The sequence below is a fragment of the Amia ocellicauda genome, chromosome 20, assembly GCF_036373705.1.
Source record: "Amia ocellicauda isolate fAmiCal2 chromosome 20, fAmiCal2.hap1, whole genome shotgun sequence".
Lineage (NCBI taxonomy): Eukaryota > Metazoa > Chordata > Actinopteri > Amiiformes > Amiidae > Amia > Amia ocellicauda.
In genome coordinates this window covers 11531627-11557752 of record NC_089869.1, presented here as the reverse complement: position 1 = coordinate 11557752, position 26126 = coordinate 11531627, and the positions used below count along the sequence as shown (strand labels likewise).

Genomic DNA, 26126 nt, shown 5'->3' with positions numbered 1-26126 from the left:
CTCTAAGTCATGTTGCATATGGGCAAGGGGCATCCGCGGGTATGGGGGGCACACAGGGCTCCCCGGCCGCCCGCCTCCCTCTCCGGTGCCTCACACCTGGAAAAGGCTCCATCGGAGGTGCGCGCATTCGGGATCTGATCATCCGCAAATCGGTGTGGGGGTGGGGGGGGTTGGGATGTTGTGGGGTACCCTCACATCGGACTCAATCTCTCTCATTATAAATAAACACCTAGATATGAACTGAATACCAACGCTGATCGTTACAAGACATACTTCTGCTTCCTAATAAGCGGCGGGGGTTAAATTACATGTATACGCGAAGTTGAATGGACCGGCTCCCCCCCCGCCGCTTCCCCGGCGTTGGTTCGCTCCTCTCGGCAGAGTCTATCAATCGCTGAATGAAGATGGCGGCAGAGTGCGAGATGCGGTCGAGTCGCTTTTTAAACTTCCCTTTTTAAGACTATCGAGAGTCCGCCGAGTCCCCCCGTCCCCCCGGTCCCCCCGGGGGCTGTTTTAAAGACGACGACGGGTGAGTTGGTGGGTAAAAAGGCGGTTTTGTGGCGCGTAAGTTGGCGCCGGCGAGTTGGACGCGGTGGCTGCTTGTGCGACGTTACCTCTTGCGATGTGGCCTGCGAGCCGATTCCTCTCTCTCTCTCTCTCTCCCTCCCTCCTTCTCTCTTTCTTTTTTGTACCCTGCATTTGTGTGTGATGTGTTGCCGCTGCGAGGGAAGGGAAAAGGCTTTGACCCCCCACTCGGGACTGGGTGCAGACGGGGCTCGTATAGGGGAGTGTATGTTTTTGTAAGGGACTGATAGTGTGGGCATCCAAAAAGTTTGTTCCTCCGTTTTCTTTCTGTACTGATCCCCTACCGGGTCCTCGCTGGATACAATGGTTGCATCTCCCCGGGGATGTGTCTCCGTGTGGGTCTTTAACCTCATGTCTGTGGGTTGAGTTTGAGCTCTTCACATCGGATTTATTTGTGCTTGATCGTTGGTGGTGGTGGTGGTGGTGGTGGGGGGGGGACACAAACCGTTTGATTCTAGTTGGTCCCAGACGGATCTACGCTGGGAGAACTGGTGACTCGCTGTGTTGGGGTTTGAGGAGATGGTGAGATACCTGCTCGTTTGATGGACACTTTTATAAGTTGCTGTGGATGATAGACATCGGCGATCGTCCACAGAAGAGGTCCACTTGTGGGAGTGCGGGTGGAGTGGTTAGTGGGATCGGGGCTACATGTGTCATCGGCGCTGTCAACACATCCAGCAGCACATCGGTCCGATCTGCGCATGAAGTAGTGCATGGATAGGACACGGTATGCATGGATCTAATGTAGTGCATGCATAGGACACGGTATGCATGGATCTAATGTAGTGCATGCATAGGACACGGTATGCATGGATCTAATGTAGTGCATGCATAGGACACGGTATGCTTGGATCTAGCGTGGTGCATGCATAGGACACGGTATGCATGGATCTAATGTAGTGCATGCATAGGACACGGTATGCTTGGATCTAGCGTGGTGCATGTATAGGACACATGAAGTGCGTGTGTAGGACGTTGTATGCATGGATGGTGGGTTTTAGTTGCACCGGCTTTGCATGGAAATGCAGTCCCACTCCATGGCAAGAACACGGCTCCGTTTGCTTTTCCACAAAACCTAGCTGTGCAGCTGATCTGCATAGACAACTGCCTGTGTTCTCCCCAGGTCCGCCTTGGAAGCAGGCATGCCTGTCTTTCTGCACCATCCCATCTTAAAACAAACGCACACAACACAAACCAAAAGCACAAAGAGCCATTATGCTCATTGATGGCATCAAATGGAGAGAAATCAAAGCCTTTGCCATTGCATTATGCATTTCACAAACGGTCTGATTGTGGCCATGACCGCAGAAAGCACATGTTTCAACTAGAAAGGCAACATGTTGCCGATAATACGGCGCAACACGCGTCTTATTATTGTGCGTGGCGTGTTTTACAATACCGGGAGTGTGTAGGCGAAACCGGCACTGCTAGTCCAATATTGTATAAGGAAACGCAGCAACAACACGCTGATCCTGACAAGACCGACCTTGTTTTGTGTTGAAGTGGCGAGAAAACTAACTCATACATGATCCTGACCTCATTGCATGTGTACGTGTAAATCGTCATGGATGTTCAGGGCTAGTGCTGAGTGCTAATGCCAGCGCAGAGCAGCTAATTCTTCTAGAAACTAACCGGGGTCCTGTATTTTGTTTTCAGACGTCGCTGTGCATGTGTATTATACCACTTTAACAAATGCATGGTGAGATACAAGATGGAACAGCCATACCCTGTTGCAGTTTGGTTGTGGAGCCAGCTTAATTCTGCACTGCAAGTTCAGGAAGATTTGTTTTGTGAAAACACATTACTGATGTTTTAAGATAAAAGCTTCCTAATTAAGAGGAAGACTGGAGGGTTACTCTGCTAGTAAGTGTTGATGTGTACAGGCTGTTAATGTACTCTGGATTTGGCTTTTTTTTTTTGGATACTTACTGCTTATAACTGTTAAGAGATGCAGGGGATTTGTATACTTGTCAAGCAGGGCAGCTGTGACTTTTACAGTTTGCCACAAAGCTGCGTCTAGAGACTTTCGAAGACTTGGGCGCAAGCAAGCAAGACAGGCAGCTAACTCTCCCAGAATCCTCCTTGTTAGACCTCAAAGATGAGTGAAATGGGCCATGTTGGGAGGAGGATGACTCACCGAGGGGCAGTCTGGACTTCTCCATTTCCCTCTGTGGGATCGGCGCACACATCAGCAAATGCTAATCAGCCTCTTCCTGACATCATCAGCAACGTGGTACGGCAGGGGCTGCTTCAGATCTGTGGTCGTGAGTAATGCCTGACCTCCAAGGAACTGCAGCAGAGAGGCATTGTAGGCACTGGCACCCACTCCATGCCAGCTTGGCACTAATACACCTCCCCTCACACACACACACGTCACCATCTGGTATCTTGTAACGCCTAACTGTTAAACTCTTGTATGCTTTTTTTGTTGGCCCCCCTGCAGTTTCTATACTGTACGTCTGAGTATCTCCAATAAAGCAGTGCTTCAAAACACTGGTCTTGGACTATTGTCCTGCTGGATTGTATTCCAATCCAATCCCTCTATTACTTAATTGAATGCATAATTTGCTTGATCAGAGCTTAGCAATTTCAAGTTTAATATACAATTATACAAGACACTCAAATTCTCCACCTTTATGTAAGCTAAACTAATTGTGTTCCAGGCCAGCTGCCAGTTCCTAAATAAGCCTACTTGACTGGAAGAATCGAAGACTTATTTACAGGCTACAAATTATGTCATACCTTGCACCACAAAAGGACCATGTGTAGAACTGGAAACCACAAGAAAACGCAAACAAAATTCCCAAACAGTTCTACAGGTCTAATTGATCAAATAAGTGACAGAAAGCTGAAGGCGCAGCTGTCCTACTGAGAGAGAAGGCAATGAAAGGCACACCGTGTGCAGAAGAGTGGGCTAAATCAGGCTTTATTTGGATGGGTAGACAACAGCATGGCAAAGGGCTCTGCCGCTGGTCCAGGTTCTCAGCTGTGTGATGCGGTGCCAGTGTTTGGTATGCGTGGCCTTCATGAGAAGGGATAAGGGCACCATACATTCCAGCCTTTTGCTTGTGAAGCCCAAATGTTAGTAATCATGTGGCGTTTGTAAGCGACTGCTTTCAGCTTCAGATGTGAACAGTCTCTCCGAGGCTGAAAAGCAGAAGCTGAAGCAGATGATAAATGTTCACTGTGTGCTTTGGCACCTGTAGGCATGTGGAGGGCTCCTCTCCAGGTTGCTCTCTGCTGTCGGTTTGTATTGATGCAGCTGCAGGAAGGTATGCGTGTGTGGGCGCCGTGGGTGCGTTTGGTGTCTCTGGCAGTTCAGAGGTTAATCTGCAAGTATCCAGATTTTAGCAGCTGTTCACGTCCGGGGAGGGGAAACCAAAAAAATAAAAAATGGAGGCGGATGAAAACAAACCAACAAAGCAACCGAATAACGGGAATTTGCAGATCTTTGGGGCCAAAAGGACTCTGATTCCTCTGCCACGCTGAGCACAGAAGCGCTGGCAGCGGCAGGCGATGGACGGTTGAATGCCTCTACGCCTGCACGGCAATACTGTGTGTGGACTGCTCCTGTTTGGCCTCTGGCTAATTAGTGTGTACTGCACAAGGTTTCTGTGTGCTGCTTGCCCCTGTAGAGCTCAGTTCATTTTGCTTTTGTGCTCCTTGTTTGCGCTCTGTCCTGTTGTTTGCCCAGTGGGAGGGGGCTGTGTTTATACTGTAGAGGCCTACCCCTACATGCAGGAGGGCGTGATTGAACTAGCACTACAAAGGCAGATGCACAGACTTCTTTCTTTTTCTTCCCCCCCCTTTCCTGTGCTTGCTCTCCGTGTCCTTGCTGGCACGGATGAAGGAAACATAGCCCGCGATCGAAGTGTACATGGATTTATTTGGCATTTATTTTGTACGCGCACTGTACAAATCACGTGTATTCATCTTATAGAAACTCCACTGGGTGTCTGAGTTGTGCCGATTTCATGCACCTTTACCTCGGTTTGTTTCGTGATCATAAAAAAAAGACTCTGATCGTGGCTTTGACATTGCATATGCAGTTTGAGAGCAGTGCTTGGTGCCGGGACTTCGTAGCAGGCCCCGTCTCCAGGCCGTAAGTCATGTTATTGCAGTGATGGATGCCTGGCTTGTGTGGAAATGTGAAGCGCTAAGCCAGAACAGGGTCATTAAGGCACCTGCAATCTTCCTGAGCAAATGAGACTGGCAGCAATCTTTACCGAGATCTCCTTTACTCCCCGACATCAAAGCCACGCCTTGCATTCTAATCGCAAAAAAGACAAATGACAGACCTGTGGAAGGAGAAGAAAAAAGCTCAAAAGTAGTTGTTTTTGGGAGCTATAATCACAGTCTTAACAAGCTGGTTGTGTGTTTTAATGACATGGTGTGCCAGGCACTTCCCCAGCCCATAGTCTGTTTAACTTGGGGATGGAAATGAAGGTGAGTATTAAGTTACCGGCTCATCCATTGTTTGCTTCAGTGTGGATCCACCTCTGTTCTTTCCATAAGGAAGGGGCTTGTTCTTCCTGGCAGGCAGAAGGGGATTCTCTCTCCACCATAAGCGTGTGCGGTTTCTCTCTGGCCCTCCTCTCCTCACTGTTTCCACACGCATTTTACAGATGCATTACAGAATCCCCTTTGTTTCTTGACTAAGTTTGGTTTCTTCCCCACTCTTAAAATGATAAAAATCTAGTAAAGCGTTCCAGTTATACATCAGTATGAATATTGGCTTTGTATAATGCACTAGGCCAAGCTACCACATCTTGGTGTGTGTCCACTCTGTTTTTTTAACTATTGCATATTCTTTCCATGTCCAGTTTGCGATTAAAATAAAACATTTGAAAAAAACATCGCATTGCACTGCCTTGAAAATATATTTTGTTCCTTGGCATGTGACTGGTTAGTGGGCAGTTTGCATTGTGACGGGTCACTGTTCGTGATTGTGCCTGGGGGTGTATGGGGTGGGGGCGGATGCACCCTTCTCCCACGACTTCAGGGAACGGAAAAAGGTGGCCTGCTTCTTCTCCCTGCAGGTCAGATGCTTGGCTGAGGTCAAGCAGACAGAGAGTGAGAGAGTGAGAGAGAGAGAGAGGGAGAGAGAGAGAAATGGAGGTTTTCATGCTCGCAGCAGCTCAGTGCTTAGTGGGTGCTGAGACCATCTGCTCAGAGACTCAGGCGATCGCTTACTGATCTGCGGCTCTCCTTGCTCAACTGTGAGTAACAGGAGCTTAGCTGGAAAACATTGGAATTCATGTTTAAAAAAAAGTCATAAATACAAAGGAGGGATGTTTTGATGTGATTTATTTGGCTGATGCCTCTTGCATTCAAGGCAACTCGCATTCAATGACACGACTGAACAGTCAGCTCCCAGGGCGCTGAGAAAAATCTCACCGTTTAGTGGTTTCATAAAACGCACACAGCGGCACAAACGCCATAAGTTACACGGCAATGGCAGACCGGCAACCACAGCAGGTGAGACGAAGGCTTGCACTGCCATGCACTTGAGTGACGGGGGTGAGTGGCTGGCGTTGTGCTCTTCTTGACGTGATGATAGGGCTGTCGGGGAGGTTGGTAGTTACTGAAATTTGTAGAAATTGGAAATGAGCTGGAGTCGGCACCACCCCCGGAAATCTCGGGATGCCTTTGCAATCGAAAGAATATATCTGTGCGCCCATCAATTGGGAGTAATACATGATGCATTTGATATAATTTTAAATAAACAACAATGGCCGTAAGCAGGGTATTGCAGTAGATTAATAAATGCCAGAAGTGATGGATTAAACCGCTAGAAACACACTGCCGAGACCGAAAGGAACAGCGTTTCCACAAACGGGAGGTGTTAAACCACTTGCTTGTTGCGAGCCTAATCTTTCAACACTGACACAACCGATTTTTGATAACTACATTATTGCCACCTGAGAATGTAGTGTTGTTGGGTGGGAGGGGAATTTCAAGGTTAGCCTCCTCACAATGAACCTCACTTTGGGATTGGCGTGAGTTTCCAAGTTCTGCGCTTCGTGAAACCATTTACTACGATTATTGCGCCTTGGAGTTTTATTCTCTCTTCTCTTCTTCCACTAAGGCACACATAAACCCAAGAAATCCTCCCCACGCTGCTTTCGCTGTACCCTGAGCCTTCACTCGGCTGTTACGCTGTCTAACAGATTTGAGAGGTTTTATTTTAATTAGCAGCCATTGAACACGCTGTGCTATAATGTAATGTAACTTAATGTATCATTCCCTGATTATACAGAGCTCGGATGCCTTTGTACCATCCAGCTCTGCAAATTGCAGTTATTAAATTACTAGTAAATTGGTGGTTAGGAGCTAACCATGCGGTAATATACAATAAAGTAATATAGTAGTGCAGATGGGGAAATAATTTTGAATGGTTTTGCTGCATATTAATTCACCAGACAGTTGGGTTGGGGATGATGGCTTTTGTGGCCTAGTTCTGATCAGCGACTCCAGACTACTGGATGGGTTTTTACATAGGAAGAATAGTTAGAGGAAAAGAAAAGAAAAGAAAATGGTTACAAATGAAATGCTTCTTGAATGATCCACTTTTTGTTTCTTTGGAAGGCAAGTTATGACTGAGATGAAAGAGAACTGCCCAGCAGAGGCATCGCAGCAAAGCATTCTGGGCTCAACTACCGCTCGTTGTGAGGATGAGCTGGAGCTTCTCCTCAGTGGTTGCCCTTTGGAATCCTGGGTAACCTGGAAACTCTCTGTAGGCCGACGGGTCGCAGGTTAGGTTGAGGGGGGTGTTACACAACAACGGACCTCTGTGGTGAGCTTTAGTCAAGTGGGAATAGGGATTGTATTTACACACTAGCTAAGTATTCACAGCCCTCGGGGGGTGGCTATCAGCAGTGCCTTGCTTTAAAGTGTCTGTTCAGGTTCACCATAGAGGGTAAACGCAAGACATGTAAAACCTGATCAGTAGGCACGCATGAGGGGTCAAGTGTGAATGGGCAAATAGAGGGAATCTGATTCTGTTATCGAACAGGGCTAGCCTTTCTCCCTTGTGTTCCTCATGGGCCTGTACGGATGGGTTTTTCCAGTAAAGATGGAGGTCTGTGAAGTGCAGTTCGCTAATTTCCACCTGTTACTGGAATGTGAAGACGAATCTGTACTGTTTCGAAGGCAGTTTGCAGCTCAGTCAGCACTCTGCCATTGTTCCCACCCCCAGTGCTGTCTGTAGTGTTCTTTGTTTCCACAGATGCGCTGTAAACGCACAGCCCCCCGCGCCTGCCACGAAATCTAACATTCCCTCTTGATTGGCCCGGTGTACAGTATTGCCCCGTGAAGCAGCACTAAATAATAGCGTGCATTTAAAGCTATTAATGTCTGTCTCACGGGGTGGGGGGACCAGGCTTCTTTCCACGCTTTAATTACAGACAACTCGCATTGATCTGGAAAAGATGTGTTCTACAAAAGCAGCTCTTGGGCTCAATGTGCGTCCGGCACCTGCATGTATGGGGGTCCGGAATGAGCAGAGGTCCTGCAATCTACGGTTTTGTGTTGTTGTTGCTTTTCTTCTTTTCTCAACAGATGTCTTTATCCACATCTTAAAAATGATAACTTTGCTGTATTTATGGCCCAGTCCCACATCCCCCATTTCCCAGAAGCTGCAACCGTTAAAAGCAGTGTTTACAAAACACGGAGATAGCTTGTTCTCTCGTTATCCTGTGAAGTAACAGGAGAGCGGGGAATATGATTGCATGTTGCTCGTCTGCCGCAGTCGAACACCGGAAGGTCTAGAGGTCACTGTCAGCCTCTCCGACAGAAGAGGCTCATCTGCCAGACGGTGTCTATTAAGTAACACTGTGTGGAATGTGCATCCCCGGGACTCTGGCACGATCGCGCCAACGCACAGGAATGCCGTAACCTGTGCTCAGACCCGAGTGGTTTATATCACAGCACACTATGGTTATGCCTGTGTTGAAATGCATTCAATTTGTTTTTAGCTTGTCACACTGTTGTCGTCTGTTGGCCTCTCCTTCGGACACAAGTGTTTCCACTTCTGGTTTGGTGACTGTGTCTTTTTGTGGTATCCTTCTCCATCCAAAATGAGAGCCATTGCTTTCCCTTATTGTTTTCTGCACCCGGTGTAATGTCTAAGCTGGATCCCGTAATTTAAAGGCATGTTGAAGTTTTACATTAACGAGAATAAAATGATGATGTGGAAATGTGGTTGTCAGATTTATAGGATGACTGAATTAAATCTGAATCGTTTGCTTTACTCAGTCGTACGATAGGAACTTTTGCTGCCACTCATTTTAAAATGTATGTATTAAAATCACAGGAATATATTTAATTGACTCCCATCCTTTTCAGCCCCTTTACTGGGACCGCACCTTCTGGGGTCCACGACAAGATTGTTCTACCGTGGTTTTTGAAACACTTGGGAGGAGCAATCGAAGTTGGAGTCGGTTAATCATGAGCAAATATGGGCAAGAAATAGTAATAAGAGTCACGTATTCTCAGTAGATTTGTCTGTCTAGGTGTTAGATTTTGTTAGGCTTTTCTGAGGACGCCCCAGAGAGTTTTCCAGGACCCCCAGCGTATCCCAGTTTAGTAGCTGTTGACGCAGTGGGTGGTATAGGGCCACAGACGGTCATAGTCTTCGCAGTGGCTTTTCCTTAGATCTCTATCTCTGCCCCTCCTCTGCCTGTGCCGTGTCTCCATTACTCATTCTGCCCATGTATGTGACAGGACTTCTGAAACAGCCATACATCAAAGGCACAGATTCAATCTGTCACGGTTTCTATCCTGTGTCTGTCAGGTGCTTGCTCACACTTGATGACAGGGTGTACGCTTGCGTCAGCTCTCTGGCCATTCCCATGAGTCCTCACTGGAGACCCCAAACTCACAGATTTGTTTTTTTTGTGTGTGAGTGTATATGTTTGCAGCAAGTTGCCTTTCTTTATTTTTCTTTTGGAGTAATCCTCTTTTTTTCCCGTGGGATAGTCATTGATGCATGGGTATTAAAGTAGTTTTAACAGCCAGTCATGAGTTTGGGTTATATGTTTGGGGTTGACCATCTTGTCCCCTCTGTTCTTTTCCATTTTAAGTCCCACTTCATCCTCAATCATTTTAAGTGATCTTCAGCAGCAGGGGACAAACGTATATTTTCCACAGAACAGAACTCTGACCAAATGGGGGACATAATACATGTAATAAATACCGCCTCTAAGAGTAATCTTCAGTTCGTTTTTTTTCTATTTGACCTGGAATTTGGTCGCTAGTGGGCTGTGTTAGAAGAGATAGTAAGGGGATTGTCCCGAATCTGTCGACTCCGATCCCCTTTGCTCTCGATTCGCTCTGCTGAATGGACAGAGCTTCGGCTGCCGTGGCCCCTACCCCCCCCTCTCTCTCTCTCCCACACTCGTGCTCTCCCTCTCTCTCTCTCTCTCACTCTCTCCAGTGTAGGCCTTGTGCGGTTTAGATGTGTGAGCTGCCAGCGTTCGGTATCAAAGGCCTCTCTATTCTGGAGATGCTATGGCATGGGGGCCCGGGTTCAGGACAGACAGATGTGGTTTTTTTGGGTAAAAAAGATTCCTCAGTCTCAGGCTTGTGGTTTCTTTTTTTTGTCAAGTTAACTCCCACAAGTTTACAGTACGATTTTGTATGCTGTTTTGGAAGAAAGGCTGGCATACAAAAGCTCTTCCTCTGAGGGAATGATTTCCGAATGATCTGAAAAGAAAATAATGTTCTAACGAAGAGCGTCTAATCGAAACACTTTCCCCGCCAGATGCAGTTAGTTGGCAGAGAGTTGGCTTTTTTGTGTCGCCCCATGGTTGTGGATAATGAGGTGGTGCGTGGCAGGGATACCTGTGTGTGTATCTGTACTTGTGCGTGAATCACTTTGCCCAAGCCATTGTGACTTCAGCATCCTGCTTGCTTGCCCTTGTGTGGGTGCAAGTCTTGCAGCCCAGGCTGTTCTGGAGGAAACGTGAGTTGCAGGCTTTGCTATTTCTGGGCTTTGCTTCATATTGAAGGGGGGGGGACAGGGATCTCCCAACCTCCACTCCCACCTCTCTCCAGGTTCATCTCTTAGTATTCCTTAAGCATCGTCAGAAAAGCACCACTTAACTGAAGTGGAGTGCAGTCATTTCTCTTGGTAGTCATGGTTGCATTTCTACAACTATGATTTTCAGCTCATTACATTTGTTGGACGCACAATTTTGTTTTGGGAGGGAGGTTGGGGGTGTGAGTGTCACACAAAATGGGGAAACTCTAAATTAGAAATGTAGAGGGGTGGATGATTTTAACCTGATATTGTACATTGGAGATTTTGACCCAAGAGAGACCACTACAGTGGCTAAACACTGAACACAAAATGGAGTGGGCCCTAACACCAGAAACGGGCAACTTGGCCTTGAAGCTGAAGGCTGACGAATCATACAAGGAGCTGCTTTTAAATTAAAGAAACTCATAACGTTCACATACAGTTCTTGTTCTGCATCAAGTTTACTAAACCAACCTCCTCCCCTAAAAAAACAAAACAAAAAGCAATACAAAATACTATATAAATAAAAGAACACCCCTTCTGTGATCTGTTGCAACTCTTACTGCAAACTTGAAGCTGGAAAGGGAACTGCGAGTCGAGTGGTTTTGAAGTGCTGCGAACGAAGGCAAATTTGGACAAGCGTCAGCAGTTTCAGTGTTTGTGTTGCTTTGCTTTAAGTTCCATTTATAGATTGCGCCATGCTTTAGGGACGCACTGGCCTAATTGCGTGTCAGCCTCTGTGGGTTTGGAGGTAGGCCCGCTGAATGAGAGTTGCTCACAAGTTGTTTTTGTCTTTCTTTTATGGCATCCTAGCGGTGAAGTGGGGGGCACTCTGACCTCCGTGTGGCTTATTGAATGTGGTCGGCTGTCTGAAAACGCTTTGACCGGGAGTGACAAAATGGTTAAGCTACAGCTGCAGAAGATTAGAGGTGACACATTTCAGTGGGTCGTGTTGTTGTTTTTGAACTGTGTGAGTGACCAGTTCGAGATCTGTGATTCCTCATAGTTGAGCAAAATCATTTGTCCGTGCCACTTGACTGCACCAAATTTTATTTCTCATCCAACGATGGTGTCAACTTCTAGAATCATCTTGATTGCAACATTTAGGACCTTGGATGCCTCTTCTGTTGGATCAAATCAGAACCACCCAGTTAGTTGAACTCCTCCAATCACTTTCCATTTTGGATAACGCCATCCGCATAATTGTTTTGTGCCATTCTGTGTGATTGGTCTATAGTTGAACGCTGTTCGGGAATACTTGCTGTCAGGGTCAGGGTCTTGTCAGGGACCTAAGATTGTTCTCTCAAGGTGTTGGCCTTGAGTTCCTTCATTGTACATTCTCAGACAGCTGTAAGCATAGGTTTGGAGTTATCCGTCTCCCCCTTCAGGCTGTTCCCCAGCCCGTGTACAGTTATCACCCACCACCCTGTGTCTGTATTGTTCTTCTGAATCTTACCTCTCCCTCTCTGCACTGTTTGGTCTTACAGAATTGAGTTAGAATTGAAATCGTCTGTTTGTTTCCACTGTCTACCCATCTTTTCCTCCGTCTTGGTGCTCCTGACTCTGCCTTCCTGTGCCATGGCCTCCATTGGAGTCTTTGTTGCCTCTCTCTGTCACCAGCACACACTTTGAATTAGCTCTATGTAAACAAAGGGGATTTGCCTTGCCCATGTTGTTTAATTTCCACAGTTCAGGGTCCATGTTGTCCAAAAGCTCTTAAAGGGATGCTCCTATAAAAGGCATGGTTTGTATCTTGACTGAGATGGATGGACATGGTGTCATTTAAAAATCAACCCATTAAACCAGCCTGAACTTTAATTATTACTATTTTTAAAGGACCTTTTGGGGCTGTCGTATTAAAATTAACTGAAAGGCCACTTTGGAGTCACAGCCCCTAGAGCTGTGGGGTTTAAGACCCGTTTGAATGCGAGGAGCTGAAAGACTCGTTTACAAACCTCCAGAGTTCCCTACAGCATTAATACTACTTCTTGTCTGTTAATAAGCAGTTGACAAATGTATTTTCTGACCTCCTTTTTTTTTTTTTTTCTCCTTAGATTTAAGTGTGACATGTTTTATCCTTTGGGGTTGGAATAAAGGATTTTAAAGGACTATGTTGAGCTCTGAGGAAGGATGTAGTGTGATTAGGACCGGACTTGCAGCCTCTCCCACTGCAACAATATTCTTGTTCCCATAATTAAGAGCAGCTAAAGTCAAAGGTTTGTTTGTACTTTCTGTGTCTCTCTCTCTGACACAGTTTTGACTACATAAGCACTCGCAGCATTTCAGAGAGGCAGCTTTGGTTACAAGGCAGAACTAGTGTTGGTAGCGCAGTGTAAAGAACCGTCTACTTTCAGTCTGAAACGCACGTAATCCTTTCCTTTTGTGACCCCCGATCCTTGCCTCATTGGTACACTTTTTGTCGCTGGCGCTGGCTCATGTTTTCAATAGCCGAGTCATAATCTCCTCCAAAGATCTAAACGATTCAGTTTCTTTAACGTTGACCGTCTCTGACTATCCCCTCTGAGGTCTGGGTTCCCTCCCCCTCTCTCTCTCTCTCTCTCTCCCATTCCCTCTTAAGGAACAGCGATGACCTTTTTCCTAACAAAGTGACACTGGGATACAGAAACAAACTGAGGTGGGGTGAGCGACACCTTTTAAGGCTCAGAACAAATCCAGGGATAAGACGGAGCTCAGTTAATAAGATGGTAAATAAGCACGCTGGCCCTCTAAGACCCGTCGTGTTTGCCTTCCCCAGCGGCGGGGCGACGTGTCTGAGCAGCATAGAGGGGTTCGCTATGTCTGTACTGGCTTTAAGGGAATATTCGCTTGAAAACCGAATTGAGAAACTTGAGAAACCGGCGGTCCTGTGCTGTGGAAAATGCCACTGAGCGATAGTTTCAGAGAGAAAGAGAGGAGAGAGAGAGAGAGAGGCAGTGATCAGTTAACACCATCTTGTTGGCTCTCGATTTGAATTTGTTAACTTTCCTTCTCTCGCCTCCTACAGTCACAGTCACTGCCTCTGCCACGATACACCCATGCTGGGGAGATAACTTCTGTTTTGTGTTGTAACTGTAACGAAGCACGTTTGTGGCTTACCACCTTGTTATCTAACGAGAGTAGTACAGGGCATGAAAATTGAGGCACAGAAAAGCCATGTGTCACTGAGCCCCTGCTCAGACCCAAGCGCAGTAATCTGTCAGCTCTTTTTACAGGGACTGAGGCCCACAAGCTTATAAGAGTTGTCCTCTGCCTGTTCGATGTGTACCTCACCTCTGGAATTTGGATGGTCAACAAACGGCTGTGCACTTTGTTTTTGCTTTTTTCCACAGCAATGGAAAACTACCGGCCCTACTAGCCTGTGTTTGCTGCCTTCACCTCGTTTACACCCCCCTTTATCTCCAAGCTTGATCCAGGCCCTATAATGACTAAATTGAAGCAGTCTGGCCTCAGCTCAAACCCTCTTCCTGTATACGTGTTGGACTGTTTTTTGTTTGTTTGTTCAAGTTGAACCTGTAAGCTGTCACAGATCTCAAGCCTATTGCGGTTTCCGAATTGAAAACTAAGGAGCTGCCAAGTTGTGTATCGTGGCTCATTGATTTATAATCTTTTGATATGGCGATGCTGAGGTGTTTACAAGTCAAGCAGTCTGTGCAATTGAACAGGTCTTCGTTTATTGACGTTTTATGGACATGGTTGTCGGATTTGTCACTTCAGACAGATGCTCCAGCACAAGTAGAAAGCTTATTTTTGAAACTGATAGCTATGGATGAATACACGTAGAAGAAAGGGCTGTAGATGCCTGATTGCAGCTCCAAAGACGGGTAGACCAGCGCTCAATGATCTGTGAAGATCCCTGCGTCTCTGCTCTTGGGGCTGCGATGGATCTTTCTCTGTTCAATGTGCTGGCATGCATTTCAGGTGTTCCCTCTTGCAGACATGAACACAAGCTCAGAAAATCGACACAATGGCACTTGGCAAAACAGACATGAAGGAAAGAGAGGGGTGGGGATGGTACAGGGATATGAAGGTCATATAGTAGTTGGTTATCTCGTTATCTCACTCATTTTAGTGACGGGACAGGTTAGTGAGCGGTGTGGAATTGATGGCTAGCAGACTGGAACCCTGCTTCTGCTGCAACAGCTGTTCCGAGACATTACAAGGTGTGTGTGTGTGTTGGTGGGGATTGGTAAGGATAGCTTTCGTCCGAGATATAAATCTCGGGTGTCTTGGTTTGGAGTGATCTCCATTGCATTAAAAAAAAAAAAACTGCGCTTGCAGCATGTTGTATGTTGATGTGTGCCAGACTCACATGACTACCCCCACAGTCCCAGAGAAGTCATTGTCTGTGTTGTATCTGGACCGATAGCGCTTGTTTTTGTCTAGTGCTCAAAACGGAAGTACCTTGACTAGGCTGTGCTTGTACCCTCTGCTTTGTGTTATACTGGTTACTATCAGAGAGACTTTAATTTTGTTTGTTTTGTGGTCCGTTAAAGCACTGATAAGCGATTTAAAAAAATATATATATATTTCCGTCTGTCAACATTACGGGCACATTTTGGTGCTGTTTTTCTTGGTGGATCGGTGTTTGAGGTTCCCTCCGTGCAGTCGATAAAGTCTGTTTGCTTTGTACTGCCGCCCAGTTCCTTCTCGCTGGCAGGAATAGGCCACTAGCTGTCCGAACTGTGAACTGTGAGAGAAGTCGATGGCAGAGAGGACGGGGAGGAAATGAGCAACAATGAAAACCGTTTGAGTAAATGATAATGTGTGACTGCGGCTCGCACGACTCCTTTGCTCTTTACATGTTCTGTAGCTTCAAGGTGCCACAGAAGTTAATTTTTCCTGACTCTCGTTTTAACTCTCAACTGTCTTGAATGTGTAAACCCCTTGGTAAACCTGAAGATGAAATTCTATAGATTCTAGAAGTCTTAATTTATTTTTTTCTTCACCACTATGAAAGACATGAGTGAATCAAACCTCGGCATGGCTTAAGAGCCACTCCAACTTGCGGAGCTCAAAACCTCCCAGGAAAAGAGCAGTCTGCTGCAAGTCAGTCTGAAAGAAATGTGGAAATGCAAAGCGACCTGTATTTTCTAAGCAACGCTGCAGCAGGGAGCTGAAGGCTTTAATCTAGTCATAATGCATTATGCCATGTACAGAATTTCAAAATATTCCTACACCCCTCCAGGACTGGGAGCAATTTCAATACAAATGCCTGCATATTATTAACATACATCCACAACACTTTTACTTCGTTTCCAAAACACTTAGCAGCACCACGTTCAGAAATGTTGTACTGAGCCTGCCAAAAAACACGCTTATTTTTTGTTTTTCTCAGCCTCCAGAATAACAAATGTGATTTACAAAAAACAAAACTTGAAAAAATGAGAAGTGTTGAGCTTTATCTGACTTTTCCACAGCTCAGTTTCTGTCTTTTGACTTTTGGGCCTTTGAAACGAACACACTTACTCCTAGAATAAATTGGCTGGGAAAGTACTGCTCTGGGGACAGGGGATTTGCAAATCCTGTATGTTTTAAGCCTGGAGAGCAAGTGAGGATGAAGTCGGAGAGCAGCATGCACTCTTATTACTCTCCTAGTATTTCTTTATTTTTGTTTTTTTTAACAGCAAGGGCACTCGGGGTCTGACATCAGCTCCTCCAACCTCTGATGCGGATTGCAGGTGCTGGGGAATGTAATCCTTGTGTCCAATTTCCTAAGCGCACGTTGATTCGGCTCCAGAGATCGATATTTATCTGCCCCCGAAGTCTGCAGCGAACGCTTGGGATTTGTTGTCTTTATAGCTACATGAACAAATTAAGTGGATTATTTTTTATTATTATGATTTATCCCTCCCCCTCCTCTCTCTGACCAATCATACATCAGTATCTTGAACTTAACCACCCAATTGAACAAAACCTTTCGGCGGCGGTGCTTCTGTGACCTGGAAGCAGCCAGTGGGCCTGGTTTGCAACAATAGAAGGACCCCACTTTCATAATCTCTCATTTCTCAGCGGGGTTCAGCTCTTTTCGAAGTACGCAGGAGTCTAGAGATTCTGCCAGATCAAACATCATTTGAAACTGAGCTTCATGTATCATAAATTGTCTTCCTTGGCAACCACAGTCCTGCAGGGAGCATACAATAATAATCAAATGCTTTTACGATTTTGTACCAGTCCTGTTTATTGTTTTTGTGCAAATGCCAGCATCACAATTTACTCCTATTGACATCTCTTTCTCTCCCTGTTCTTCCGAGCCAACCCTAGAACTGCTGTAATATTTCAGAATTATTTTATTTTTGTGCTGTTGTATTGTACAAATATTTAAAGGTGAATTACCAAATGCTAGCCGTTGATCTGTGAATGGCTACTGTGTAGAGGATATGGGGAATCCAAAATATGATTTACATAAACAAATAGTACTGCATTCAAACAAAGCTGATGGTCATTTTGATATGCATTGTTCAAGCAGAATTTTGGAATATTATTAAGATGCAGTTAATGTCTTACTTTTTAACGTGTTTATTCAGGGACCTCCTATGGAGTGTTTGTTCTCCCCCCCCTCCCAAGCAAAACAAGGTGATATGAAACGCATAAATAATTCAAATCAAGGCTGCTGTTACACATTTTTAGCATTTCAGCCATTTTTTCCAAATGTATGTGTTGTTGACTTCTAATTCTCTACATCACTTTCTGCGGGAGAGGCATTTCATTTACCGTCCAGCTCGGATGTCGGATGTATTTTATTGATTCGCTGTGATATTAATAAATGGTGTGGGGGGAAATGCTTTAAAACAAGCCTTGTTTAGTGAGTGACACTGTATGAAATCAGAGTTGTTACCCTGTGTCCTTAGCAGCAGCATTCGAGTCGGTACAGAAGGCCACCTCTGCCAAAATATTTGGGAAACGGATGGAGCTCTTCAACAAGGGCTGAAACTTTGGATAAACTAACATGAATTATTCCGTGTGGTCCTGAAATTGAAGACTGTGATTTGTAAGGTAGTGCTTCAGATCGCCGAGTTATCCAAAAATAGTGGATTTCATGTAAAATCCAGCTATTTCCAACCTCTGTAAGTTTCTGTTTTCTCTAAAGTCGGACAAATGGCTAAACCGTGCGATGCAGATTACAAAATGTCACACCCATCCATGATAAAATCAGGGTAGGATTTTGTTGAATTGATTACATTTTAATGAAGAGTGTCAGGGCTGGTGGAAATAGCTTGTGTGGACTAGTCACGAGTCTGAAATTTCATCTTGGATGCTGGACTCCCCCTCATTATTTCCAAGAAAGGAATTCAGCGGCACAGTCAATGCGAGGCCTTAACCAGCAGCTACCCACTGAAAAGATCTGTGGAGCAGAGCAGGCTTCGTTCAGTTTGATAACCCTTTATAAAACCAGTGATGATCTAGACCTCTCATGTTATGAAACATTAATTTCTTAATTGAGGTGCTGTCTGGACACCGATCTGTATCATTTAGCTGCTGAGGCAAAGCCAGGTCCGTATAATTTACTGATGGGATGTGAAGCCATAGTCTCCACAGGGGCTGCTCAGAATAATGTTTCACCTGGTGAGGACACACGAATTGCTTCCGTTTACTAACACAGTGCTCCTCATTATAAGTCCAGTGGGCCGAAGGTGTCCCTGAGAGGGCCAACAGTGGCCCCTTGGCTTCCATTGTATAACCTCTACATGAGAGGTTTTCTGTGTGTGGCTCTTGTTTTTTAAGCAAATTCATGTGGTTTCCAAAGTTCCAATAAAAACTTCCACTCACTCCAAGCACAGGGAAGACTGGATATACAGTCCCTGAATCAACGGAGCCATGTTTTGCATGTTTTTTTTTTGTTTTTGTTTTTTTAATATAGGCTGCAAAAGATTTTATTTCCTTTTGTTTGAAATCCTTCAGCTTTTCATTTGTGTTCATTATTATTTGTATAATTAATCTCCCCTGGTCTCTGCCTTGTGTTTCTCTTCTCGCACGTGGCTTGTTGTGGTGCAGTAGATAAGATGGGCCTTGGAGACCCAGGAGATGGATTAAGAGCTCCAGGTGCACGGGGTCAGTGTGCGAGGCGCCGTTGTTATGGCCTGCGCTTCTGTGTGCAGTGTGTGGGACTGATAATATCGGTCAGGCCGGGACAGAGAGGCACGAGGCCCTCCCTAAAGACCGTACGTCGGTATGCACCATCACCGTGCGCTTTGCCTGCCTCTCGCGGTGGCTGTCAGTTGTCAGGTTTTACATACATCTGTGGAGAAGGGAGAGAGTTGGGGTTTTGGAACGGAAGGAAGTCTGCGATATTGTTTTCTTGTTCTTTGTTGTACCTCTTGACCTCGTGGTGACCCCCCATACGTGCCTTTTATTACTGCATTTGTGTGGCACGGTCAGTATGCCGGCTGCAATCGCCAGCTGAACTAGTGTAACTGCAGCACAATGAGTTCCAGCTAGTCCTAGAAATCAGTCAAACTTGGCCTCTCTAGTGAGTAGAGTTCACACTGACCTACATTTTTGTCTCTCAAGTCGGAGGTGTGGTGTCTGTGGTATTTGGGTTAACTGTGTAGCTGCATTTGTTACAAGAGGCCATTCCTGCTGCTTGGCTTCCCATTTAGTTTTGAATATTATTGAGTTCCTGAACGAGTGGAGTTATGGGCTCCCAAGTTTATTCTGTGGCTTCGGCAGCTGCCGGTGCTATTTATATCCCACCTGGGTTGCGTGGATTTTACATACATTGCATTTCACTCCCTGCTATTCAACAGATGTTCAGTTCTCACAAGTGCAGCGCAGGTACCGAGGCCGCTCTCGCTGACGCGCCTCAAGGTGAGAAGTGTGCGTAGAGAGGTTGATTTGCAGAGACCGGTGGTGCCGTCTGTGTGTACCTGAGAGATGACAGATGTGGGCGAGGTGAGAGAGAGCATTAGTTGAAAAGCTGCCTGGCTTTTAACAACATAAAGGAAGGTTACAAAGAAGAATGGGAAACCTGGGGAAAACCAGCCAAAGTCTTCTAAAGTGCAGGGTGAATTAACTTGGGTTGAAAAACACACTGTATTATTCTCCAAAAGGAAACTGTTCAGTTTCCCCCAAGATTAGTATTTTGCTGATGGTTCCTTGTAGATCCCACCATTGATCTGGGGTTTACTAAAATGTGTTGTTTTTTGGAGCATAATGCGTGTTGGTTTGGACCTGTAATGCTTTTCCTTTTGCACATGGATACTTTCATACAAGGGAATTCTCTAGGGACCCGTTGCATAAAAACAATTTTTGACTTGCTTAAGTACTGATTACAGCAGATTTTCCCTTCCCCAGTGCATTGATTTCACTGTGTTTTGAGTGCTTTGTGCAACCCCCTTTAATCTCAGGAAACACTTCCCAGGAAAACAAAGGGGAAATCCAAGTAATTTTAATTTTATCCAAGTGGCCATGAAATTCTTAAGCCTGGAAAAATCTGAATAGGAATCAGTGTTTGGTTCTGCCATGTTGCCTACTGGTATCTAATCTCACTGTTGGCATATAGTGGCCTCTGTATTCCCAATTCTCGAAAATAATGTACTCTCCGGTGTTTTTGTGGGTTATCACCAGGCTGTGTCTAGGAAGCTACTATAAAGATCAGATGCCCCAGACACAAAAACATAATCTTTCATGCATTCCTGTAGACTGACTACCTGGGGGAAAGAAGAAGGGGAAAAACTTAGAAAGGAAATGGATATGGCATTGATTGGCGAGACTTAAAAGAGAGACGCAGGTGGATCTGGTGTCCCTGGTTTGGGATGTTCATTGGGAGCAGCATACATTCTCCCAGGAGGCCATAGTGCCACCACACTTGACCAACCCTGTGGCTTAATTGGTAGACTGTTTCTCTAAGAAGCCCCAAGGTGATTAAACCGTACCTGTTTAACTGACACTCAGAATTAATTCCTTCTGTTGTTTAATTGATAATTCCTGCCAAACAGTATTATAGTCTGTACAGCACAAAGCCTGTTCATATTCAAAATTGCTTTCTTCATGAGTACAGCATCCAGAATGATAAATCTTGACCCTGCTGCACAAACCAAACCAAACCAAACCAAGGCAAGCATTTCTGGCAATCGCAAAAGGCAGGGTCCTCACGTAGCCCTGGCATTCGCTGGTTGTACAACAGCAGTTCAGCAGAACGCAGATGGAGATAACATCTGTAAACAAGTGCCGTAACTTTTCAAAGGAAACGTACAATTTGTTTTCTTGGCAGCCGCGGCTTCCTGCATGTTAATCCGTAACATTTCAGTTGGTTTTAGGTCAAGCCGCTGTGACAGCCAATCCCGTGCTTCCATCCTTTATTTATTTATTTATAGACTGCCTACTCCTTATTTTGCTTTGTTTATGCTAGAGACGGAGCACATTTGTCTCTTACTGTACACGCCAGGCCCAGGCCCTTAAAGAACAGAATTCCTATCATATATTCCCATTGTGGGCTGTGGGAGTTAAACAGACGCTTCAGACTGTTTTCCCAGCTGAAGAAGGGGTTGTTTCTAAGGGGTGGGGGTTAGTGGCTGTAGCATTCTCTCTGTGAATAAAAAGTCAGTTTTATCACCGCTCTTTTATTTCCTTTCATTTCTTTTGCTTTCTCTTCTCTCTCTAGTTATTTATCTTCCTGTCTCTCAACCACTCGCTCTCTCCCCCCCTCCCTTGCTATGAGAGGAGCTCCACAGTAAATCCTGGCAGCGACTCGGCCTAGTTAAATGAATTTCAATGCTGTGTTTGGGACCAGGGAGGAAGCGAGAGACCCAAGCCGTGAAGTGAATTCTTCCTGGAGCCCCTTCCAGGCCCGTCCCTGCCTTCATTCCTCCTCTCCTTCTCTATTATCCGGCAGACAGCTCTACTCCACAGGCTGCGGCTGGGATTTGTCCCGTCTCCCTGCAGCTGCTCACGGCTCCAAACACTTAACTCTGTGGCAGGCGAGTACGCTGCGAGGTCTGCAGTATTTGAGACTCTTGCCAGCCGGAGGACTTCCGTCAACTCCCTGCTTTTCCCAGAGCTACTCGACTTCCACTGCTCTCCTCCTTCTGCCAACTGCCGGGGAACCAGAACACTGTTCTCAACACGGCGCTGCAGGCAGCACCTAAAACATGCGTTTGCCAACCTGAAGCTGTTAAATTATGCCTTGGCACCTCAAGGAAACACAGAAACATTCCCGTCAAGGCTTGTTTGTAAACCTTTGCCGCTGTGTGAAGAAAGTGATGTCCCTGCCCTCATGTTTAATGTGTAAAAGCTGTTGTGGGACTGAAAACCCTCAGCTTTGGAATTTCTAACCCTTGCGTTCGGATTTGTGCCCGGTTTGAAGGGGCGGCTTTTGACTTGGAGTGAGTGTGGCTGCAGCAGAGCACCAAGCACGAAAGGGAGCCGACCCCAACACCACTTTATCCAATGGCTCTTGCAGAAAGCCAATACGCATTTGGCAGAATCTGAACATCTGTGGGTGGGGTTCCATAAACCCCTCTCTTTCGGCCTGCCTATTAGAGATCTTGGGTAATGCATTCTAAATAAGGACCTGCACCATGCAATCAGCCTGTCTTTTGATGGGAACTTTAATAAGCTTAGTTGTGACATTAACGTGGGAGGTGGGAGAGGCATGCAAGGGAGATGGATTTTTTTTTGCCAAATGCCAGAAGCACAGATGTTTAGAATTTAGAACAGAGTCTCCGAGGAAGAGACACTAGGAGAAGCGGGGGGGGGGGGGGTGGAGCGTGAAAAAATAAATAAGGTGGCTGTGGTGTCTGCTTTTTTGGGGTGGGGATATGGAAATGAACTCTGCAACTAAGCAGCACTTTTGCCACGGACTCTTGCTTCTACATGGAAGCGCTCGCTGTCTTTGTGTGGGTTTTCTCTGTTTGCCAAGCCACTAAGTTATGTAAAGAGGATTTAGTAGAGCCTTTCAGCACAGATAAAGGGGACTGGGGAGAAAGAAAGAGAGACAAAAACGAGAATAAATATTTGGGTCCTCTTTCTCTGGGCTGTGTGTATGCACAAGGAGAGTATACTGCTTGCTTAATTACTGTCACCCACTCTTCAACTGCCTGAGAGTTAACCCGTTTGTGTGCCAGTGACGGGAACACTGTGGGGTGGGGGGGGGGAGTTGGTGTGTGTAAGGCATCCTATATAGGGGGTGCAGCCAGATCAGAATGCAAACCCTCAGCGGAAAGACAGCAGCTTAGTGCTGTTTGTGCGGCATGTTCTGGCAGCTCAGTCTTGCGCATCAAGCAGGGACTGATCCGGCCGCCCCTGCCAGCGCGGGCAGGCCTCGCTCTCTTCCTAAAGGGGAAGGAAACCAGGAGACTCCAAAAAAACGTCTTGATGCACGGGATGGGCAGTGGGGAAAAACCTGACATTGGTGCGTGCCGCTGCATAAACAACTACTTTCCCAGTGTCCTGTACAGGAGTGGGTGGGCGTGGGGGGCTGTATTGTCTTTGTTTTACTAATTCCCTCCTTCCTCCTCCCTTCTGCTTTTTTTTTTTTTTTTTTTTTTAATTATAAAGACTCTTTTTCTCTCCACATCTCATCCTAATCCTAGTAGGCAAGATACTTTCATTTCCCCCCCCCCCCACTCTCTGTCTGGTCTGTTTGTCTAGGTGTAATTCCTGTCCCCCTCTCTCTTTGTCCAGCTGTTGTGTTAATGGACTCTCTGCCTCCCTTAGAGCTGGGTAATGAGGTGCCACTATCAGTCGGCATCTTGCGCTCCCGGGGAACAGAATATTTTATCCCCTGTGCCTTTTTAATTAATATATTTTCTTTTTGGAGAGTTGCTGAACCCATTTAGTCAAGCGATTTACTTTTATTTATTTATTTATTTATTTCTCCCTCTTTTTTTTCCCTTTGCTCTGAAATTGGCTTTTCCTCCTCCGTTTCCGCTCATCTCCTCACCATGAAGATTAATCTTTAATTGCAGGGACACTATCTTAATTGCAACATGAAAGGATGAAGTAAAACTCTGATAATGACTATTGTTCGTGCGAGGTTGCTGGAATTACCAGAGCGCGAGTGGTTATCTCGTTTGCCGGAGTTTGTAAAGAGACTGCAAAGATACAAGGGCTTTGGCTGAAAAGAAAATAAAGCATGGAAAAAATATATATCATAAATAAAAAGCAGCAAAGAGTTTTTGCTCACTTTCTCCTATTATTGTTTGTGTACTTCTACACGGATCTTATTTTTCGGTTTAACTATATTAAGGGCTCTCTTTATACAGCCGACAGCAGCCTTATAATAATACCCTAGTAGAAAATCTTCACGTGGTTCTGCAAATGTACAGTGCAGCATATTAAAATGTGATATTAGTGCATTATTTCTAACAGCTTGCTTGCAGGCAGGGTCCACATACACAGTGTTCAGACAGTTGGAGAACAGAAACCCTATAATTAGTAGAACCAATAAAATCCCTTTTAAGCTTGTATGAGCAAAATATAAACTAAATAGCTCTGTTTGAACTAACCAGAGGGCAATACCTGTGATTCATAGTTTAGTGTGTCAAATTTCTAATGTGTATGGGGGGGAATAATTGACCTGTGTATTGCACAAGTCTTTTTTTTTTTTTTTTTTAATGCATGAAAATAGGACCAGCCTCAGGCATTGAGAGTAGGTCTCCTCCCAGGTGGCCCTTCAGGGTCTTCACCTTGGGCCTTTAATGCAGGGAAAGCTTGTTTTGAATCTGTGTGCTGGTTGTGATTGTAGTTTTCCACTAGTGGGGTTGGTGTGTCTTTGAAGGCATCTCGGGTTCTGTCACCCAACAGCGGGCATCTCCTCTCCTTGCAAACTGATGGTGCCCTTTTGCCCACATGCTAGGGTTTGTTTGGTCACTGGTGGCCACGTCAAACTGGGCGGAGAGCAAAATAAAACGGAAAAAATAACAGCAATTGTTGCTTTCAATTGAAAATCAACTGGAATCTTTTTTTTTTCACTTGCCACCTGATATGATCTGATAGTCTCCATGTGTCAAGGCGATCAGAGTCAAATCGCGCTCCGTGTCGTAGGCGGCCTTTGTGTAGCTCTTAACGCCAGGCAGATGAGTGTTCTGGTTTTGCGCCACAAAGAATGAGCGTGGAAGTTTAATTTCCTGTTGCAGACAGACGGGGAACAATGGGAGCCGAGGTAGGAAGCGGCCCGCAGAGCCTGAGCATTATAAACGGGGATGTGCGGGGGAGGGAAGTCAAGAAAGCGAGAACAAACATCTTCACTCGAGAGATGTACCGTCTGTCTTCCTCGGAGATTCACCTCGAGGCTCACACGATCGTTCCGAGCGCCGCGTTCCTCGCCTAGAGGGCCCAGCAGAGAGGCGGCAGGAAAAACTCGCCCGAGAGGGACTGAGGGAACTCCAGCACGTTGGTGTTAGCGGTGCCTTATTGACATTTCACATGTTTGTCTTGTGTGCTTTGCTAATTTGTAATTAATTACCCGGCGATTAGAGAAAAGTGTAAAAACAAAACAAACATATTCCAGTCAGGTTCAGACATTTTTTTCAACTGTTGCCCGTACAACATTGTCTCTTTGTGAAGACCTAATGAAGCATGCAATTTTTTTCCAAACATCCCCAATATGATTAATTTGATTGGTCACACCTGCAAGTCGGCTGCTTTAACAACAAACAAACAAATGTTTATATTCCTCTATCTATTCTAGCCATATGTTATGGTGGTATAACACCAAGCACGCAACAGATGAGCCAGAAACGCAACAGTGGGAGCTTGGTCGAACATTATGCGGGGCCTGAAACAGATGCATGAGATTTCTACCACCGCGATTTGGAAAGCTCTGCAGGTTCGTCCGGGATTCTGACACATGCCAGACTGACGCTGAAAGGGCCCTTGAATTTGTGGAGACCCATGAAACAAGATTACCGTCTCTAGCCACCTGTAGTCCTTTAAAGAGATCGCGATGAATGCACGGCCATTTCTATGCAAATATGTTTTCTCCGCGTCTCATTAAAATGCTGTTTTTAAAAGCCTACTGTAGACGGGCATCAATAAGCTTTTTAATCGCCTGAACATAAATGGAACCCCAAAGCATGTTAACCCTTTCACAGCTCTTGACCTCCTATAACAACACATTAATGAAACTAAGAAAATTACCTTTTTATACGCGTTGAATTTTGCATTGATGGCTTTATCTTTAGTAAAATGTATTCGTATTTAGTAGATGTATTCACATGTTCCTGGATGTATGTCCTGGGATTTAGTGAAGCACACAACATAAATCAAATCCTACACCTTGCTTACTTGATCTCAGATAATGCTCATTTGTATTACCATTTAAATTTTTTTTTTCCTGAAACGTTTTTGTTACGTTTCTGAAAGGGCTTCAGTTGTTGGTGTTTTAAGTTTTGTATAAACTGAATCTAGAGAGCTTTTTAGATTTCTTTCTTTGGTCTGTAGCATTCTTATTTCCTTGAAAGAAATTGTGCTCATTGTCATTTCTGTATTGATCCTCGTGTTTCTTCCAGGAAAAACAAAATAGCTAATTTCCTGTCACCAATTATTGCATGTCTGGAGTTTCCCTAATCCTGACCAATCA

At 45.4% G+C, this 26126-nt stretch overlaps 1 protein-coding gene across 10 annotated transcripts in view; it reads left to right on the top strand.

Moving 5' to 3' along the window:
- The first annotated feature begins 375 nt into the window (after positions 1-375).
- The window catches only part of ndst2a (N-deacetylase/N-sulfotransferase (heparan glucosaminyl) 2a), a 98507-nt gene continuing 72756 nt past the window's right edge, over positions 376-26126 (top strand). For 8 of the 10 annotated variants that reach the window (XM_066692952.1, XM_066692947.1, XM_066692950.1 and 5 more), the window contains exon 1: positions 376-529. The gene's annotated coding sequence lies outside the window, so the exon portion shown is untranslated. Of the gene's footprint in view, positions 565-26126 lie in introns of all 10 variants that reach the window. The other 2 variants (XM_066692945.1, XM_066692944.1) reach the window with 2 other exon arrangements.